This window comes from Schistocerca cancellata, chromosome 6, assembly GCF_023864275.1.
Source record: "Schistocerca cancellata isolate TAMUIC-IGC-003103 chromosome 6, iqSchCanc2.1, whole genome shotgun sequence".
NCBI lineage: Eukaryota > Metazoa > Arthropoda > Insecta > Orthoptera > Acrididae > Schistocerca > Schistocerca cancellata.
This window is the reverse complement of record NC_064631.1, coordinates 550439617-550445740: the sequence shown is the minus strand read 5'-3', so window position 1 is coordinate 550445740 and position 6124 is coordinate 550439617. Positions and strand designations below refer to the sequence as shown.

Below are 6124 nucleotides of genomic sequence, written 5' to 3'. Positions count from 1 at the left end.
TCCCAGTTAGAGTCCTTACGTTTAGGGTGCCCTGTCGTAAACCATCTCGTAATCCTTTTCCATTGCTTGGTCGGTTTCCTTTAGATCCGTTTCCTGTTCCGAGGCATGTTCCCTTTTTGAAAGCAGTTGATTTATCCACTAATGGCTTGCTAGGCCTATCGCAGCTTCACCAGAGCCCCGTTAGCCGTCACGTTTCAGGGTTCCCATAGGGCCTTCTCAGCTACCGTATCGGTCCTGGGGCACACGAAGTCCCCGCTGTACATCGCCCCTATAGGCAGTCCCCTACTTTGTGCCGTTGCCCACCTCCCACGACTTGGACGAGGGGTTGGACTTATGGGAGATCAAATACAATAAGAGATCAAATACAATAAGAAAATTAAAAAACAACATATCATCGTAACAGACAAATTCGGTAACTTACATCTTCGTGTTCTGACGTTCAGATTGGCGACCCATTCGAGTAGAAGAAGGAGATTAGTGTTTAACGTCCCATCGACAACGAGGTCATTGCAGACGGTGCACAAGCTTGGATTAGGGAAGCACGGTGAAGGAAACCGGCCGTGCCCTTTCAAAGGAACTGTCTCGATATTTGCCTGCGATTTAGGGAAATCACGAAAACCGTGAATCAGAACGGCTGGACGTAGGTTTGAAGCATCTTCCTCCCGAATGCGAGTTCAGTGTGCTAACCACTGAACCATCTCGGCTCGGTACTACCCATTCGAGGCAGGACGGTGTGGTGTTGAAAAAGTGAGCCAGGCTACCCCGCTAGGGTCCCCTCGCCTTAATGTAATCTGCAGCAGAGCACTGAGCACCAATGTGGTTAACCGGCAGCGTGCACTGTAATGCTTGTAAGAACAGTCACCGTCTCCGAATTGTTCATCTCTTGTACACCGCATACAATGTCGTAAAATGTTTTCATACCTTTCCAAATTCAACTTGTCCTTATGAGCAATAAGGAGACCACACACTAAACACTCAAAACACCCTCACATCGTAGGTAAAACGATCACACACCAAACACGAAAAACACCCTCACATCGTAGGGGAAACGACATCACCGTTGGCACTATCCCTGAGGGCAGGTAGCGATCTCCAGGCATTCGCCAAAGCCAGACACTTCCACCGGATTGCCACAGCGTATAGCGTGAGTCATCATTAAATCACTCGTTTCCAGCCATATACTACCCAGTGCCGCCGTCCTTAAAGCACCTCAAGCGTCACTTACTACTGACTACAAAAATGTATGAGCTTATGAAGGGCTTCTTGACCGTTGTACCCGTGGTGTAGGGGTAGCGTCTTTGATTCTTAATCAAAGCGTCTTCGGTCCCGGGTTCGATCCCCGCCACTACCTAAATTTTGATAAATAATCAGCATTGGCGGCCGAAGACTTCCGGCATAAGAAGTCAGTCTCATTCTGCCAACGGCCTTGTCAAAGAGGGCGGAGGAGCGGATAGAGGTTCAGGGCACTCTCTTGTCCTAGGGGTGGGAAATTGCCCCTAAAGGCGGAAGAATCAGCAATGATCAACGACATGAGGATGCAGAAGGCAATGGAAACTACTGCATTAAAGACACGTAACGTGTATCCACAGGACATGTGGCCTGTAACTGAAGAAGTATCATGATGATCTCTCCATTGGCAAAAGATTCCGGAATAGTCCCACATTCGGATCACCGGGAGGGGACTGCCAAGGGGGAGGTTACCATGAGAAAAAGATTGAATAATCAACGAAAGGATAACGTTCTACGAGTCGGGGCGTGGAATGTCAGAAGCTTGAACGTGGTAGGGAAAGTAGAAAATCTGAAAAGGGAAATGCAAAGGCTCAATCTAGATATAGTAGGGGTCAGTGAAGTGAAGTGAAGTGGAAGGAAGACAAGGATTTCTGGTCAGATGAGTATCGGGTAATATCAACAGCAGCAGAAAATGGTATAACAGGTGTAGGTTTCGTTATGAATAGGAAGGTAGGGCAGAGGGTGTGTTACTGTGAACAGTTCAGTGACCGGGTGGTTCTAATCAGAATCGACAGCAGACCAACACCGACAACGATAGTTCAGGTATACATGCCGACGTCGCAAGCTGAAGATGAACAGATAGAGAAAGTGTATGAGGATATTGAAAGGGTAATGCAGTATGTAAAGGAGGACGAAAATCTAATAGTCATGGGCGACTGGAATGCAGTTGTAGCGGAAGGAGTAGAAGAAAAGGTTACAGGAGAATATGGGATTGGGACAAGGAATGAAAGAGGAGAAAGACTAATTGAGTTCTGTAACAAGTTTCAGCTAGTAATAGCGAATACCCTGTTCAAGAATCACAAGAGGAGGAGGTGTACTTGGAAAAGGCCGGGAGATACGGGAAGATTTCAATTAGATTACATCATAGTCAGACAGAGATTCCGAAATCAGATACTGGATTGTAAGGCGTACCCAGGAGCAGATATAGACTCAGATCACAATATAGTAGTGATGAAGAGTAGGCTGAAGTTCAAGACATTAGTCAGGAAGAATCAATACGCAAAGAAGTGGGATACCGAAGTACTAAGGAATGACGAGATACGTTTGAAGTTCTCTAATGCTATAGATACAGCAATAAGGAATAGTGCAGTAGGAAGTACAGTTGAAGAGGAATGGACATCTCTAAAAAGGGCCATCACAGAAGTTGGGAAGGAAAACATAGGTACAAAGAAGGTAGCTGCGAAGAAACCATGGGTAACAGAAGAAATACTTCAGTTGATTGATGAAAGGAGGAAGTACAAACATGTTCCGGGAAAATCAGGAATACAGAAATACAAGTCGCTGAGGAATGAAATAAATAGGAAGTGCAGGGAAGCTAAGACGAAATGGCTGCAGTAAAAATGTGAAGACATCGAAAAAGATATGATTGTCGGAAGGACAGACTCAGCATACAGGAAAGTCAAAACAACCTTTGGTGACATTAAAAGCAACGGTGGTAACGTTAAGAGTGCAACGGGAATTCCACTGTTAAATGCAGAGGAGAGAGCAGATAGGTGGAAAGAATACATTGAAAGCCTCTATGAGGGTGAAGATTTGTCTGGTGTGATAGAAGAAGAAACAGGAGTCGATTTAGAAGAGATAGGGGATCCAGTATTAGAATCGGAATTTGAAAGAGCTTTGGAGGACTTACAGTCAAATAAGGCAGAAGGGATAGATAACATTCCATCAGAATTTCTAAAATCATTGGGGGAAGTGGCAACAAAACGACTATTCGCGTTGGTGTGTGGAATATATGAGTCTGGCGATATACCATCTGACTTTCGGAAAAGCATCATCCACACAATTCCGAAGACGGAAAGAGCTGACAAGTGCGAGAATTATCGCACAATCAGCTTAACAGCTCATGCATCGAAGCTGCTTACAAGAATAATATACAGAAGAATGGAAAAGAAAATTGAGAATGCCCTAGGTGACGATCAGTTTGGCTTTAGGAAAAGTAAAGGGACGAGAGAGGCAATTCTGACGTTACGGCTAATAATGTAAGCAAGGCTAAAGAAAAATCAAGACACTTTCATAGGATTTGTCGACCTGGAAAAAGCGTTCGACAATATAAAACGGTGCAAGCTGTTCGAGATTCTGAAAAAAGTAGGGGTAAGCTATAGGGAGAGACGGGTCATATACAATATGTACAACAACCAAGAGGGAATAATAAGAGTGGACGATCAAGAACGATGTGCTCGTATTAAGAAGGGTGTAAGACAAGGCTGTAGCCTTTCGCCCCTACTCTTCAATCTGTACATCGAAGAAGCAATGATGGAAATAAAAGAAAGGTTCAGGAGTGGAATTAAAATACAAGGTGAAAGGATATCAATGATACGATTCGCTGATGACATTGCTATCCTGAGTGAAAGTGAAGAAGAATTAAATGATCTGCTGAACGGAATGAACAGTCTAATGAGTACACAGTATGGTTTGAGAGTAAATCGGAGAAAGACGAAAGTAATGAGAAGTAGTAGAAATGAGAACAGCGAGAAACTTAACATCAGGATTGATGGTCACGAAGTCAATGAAGTTAAGGAATTCTGCTACCTAGGCAGTAAACTAACCAATGACGGCCGGAGCAAGGAGGACATCAAAAGCAGACTCGCTATGGCAAAAAAGGCATTTCTGGCCAAGAGAAGTCTACTAATATCAAATACTGGCCTTAATTTGAGGAAGAAATTTCTGAGGATGTACGTCTGGAGTACAGCATTGTATGGTAGTGAAACATGGACTGTGGGAAAACCGGAACAGAAGAGAATCGAAGCATTTGAGATGTGGTGCTATAGACGAATGTTGAAAATTAAGTGGACTGATAAGGTAAGGAATGAGGAGGTTCTACGCAGAATCGGAGAGGAAAGGAATATGTGGAAAACACTGATAAGGAGAAGGGACAGGATGATAGGACATCTGCTAAGACATGAGGGAATGACTTCCATGGTACTAGAGGGAGCTGTAGAGGGCAAAAACTGTAGAGGAAGACAGAGATTGGAATACGTCAAGCAAATAATTGAGGACGTAGGTTCAGTAGACTGATGATAAAAAATAAAAAAAAAACATTCTTTTCGACTATCTACACACAGTCACTGAAAGCTTTGGGCTTCAATCACTATTGTAGTCTCTCGACATATCTGCCACAGATCGCCGTTTGTCCTGCTTCACATAGTGGGCAAACATCTGACCTCCATGTTCTCTGCTGAGGCGTGGACGTCCAACATCTTATCATCTGCTCGAGGTATAACCATTCTTCAACCACTTACCATATACAGAGAGGACATTAATACACCGATAAACTGCAGGGACGGGTTCCTGACTGGAAATGGATGAACAAAGCCTCGTAGTATCCAGAAAAGCTTCGTTGCTACGATAGATAATGCAGGCGAATGACTTCTTCCGACCACGTGTCGTGTATTCCTTGTTGCAGGCTGTATGATTGACGCAGCGTACTGTAAAAGTATGCTAAACCAAACTCTTCTGGAACAGGCCATGAAGGCCCAATGGTACCGACCGGCCGCCGTGTAATCCTCAGCCCATAGGCGTCACTGAATGCTGATATGGAGGGGCATGTGGTCAGCACACCGCTCTCCCGGCCATATGTCAGTTTCCGAGACCGGAGCCGCTACTTCTCAATCTAGTAGCTCATCAGTTTGCCTCACAAGGAATGAGTGCACCCCGCTTGCCAACAGCGCTCGGCAGACCGGAAGGTCACCAATCCCAGTGCTAGCCCAGCCCGACAGCGCTTAACTTCGGTGATCCGACGGGAACCGGTACTACCACTGTGGCAAGGCCGTTGGCAGCATACTGTAAGCGGCAGAATAATCCGGTATTCGTGTTGGGAATGAGCCGGGATGGTGTCTGTGTACGGCCAAGGAGATGGAAACGGTCGAGAGGCAGCGCGGATGTACCAAAACAAGTACCATCATAGACACCAACTACATCACGCAACATTTCAAGCCCTTTTTGGGCGTTGGTGTTTGATCACAGGTCCTTTATGACAAATGAACGTGCAGGAATTCGGCGGACTGTGCGTAAACCAGGTTTGGGGGACTAGGGTCTACAGGACACTGAGACCAATTATAGCACAAGCTCCTGGAAAGTAGCCCGCCAACACGGTGTAAGCAAGAGTATGATCAGGTGTATCCTACATGACAACCGCTACTATCCCTATCAAGTGCATTCTTATGGAGGCCACTTTGAATATCTGTTACGACGTGGAAGCGATGCAGCTCTGTACTGTATTCTGGGACGATTTGTTGCCCTTGTATGCACACAGTCGATTCACGGACACATGTTCAGAGGACCTTTTTTCCTCCATTTCCAGTCAGGAATCCGTCTTTGCAGTTTGACAATTTCATTACTGTTCACCCTGTATGTTCACGACAGTAGTGCTCCAACACCCTACCAGCTTCACGTTTCGAGATGCTCGTTCTTAAATGCTGGATCATGACTATCTGGTCTTTCCCAAAGACGCTTATGTCAGTGACCTTCCCCATTTATTGTCCATATCGTCGCTAGAATGATTCCCCCTTCGTCTATGCTCCGATTATACAGGGTGGTCCATTGATAGTGACCGGGCCAAATATCTCACGAAATAAGCGTCAAACGATAAAACTACAAAGAACGAAACTCGTTTAGC

At 45.2% G+C, this 6124-nt stretch overlaps 1 pseudogene; it reads right to left on the bottom strand.

The window, feature by feature from the left end:
* Positions 1–5165: 5165 nt before the first annotated feature.
* Positions 5166–5283, bottom strand: LOC126089700 (5S ribosomal RNA; annotated as a pseudogene).
* Positions 5284–6124: the final 841 nt, after the last annotated feature.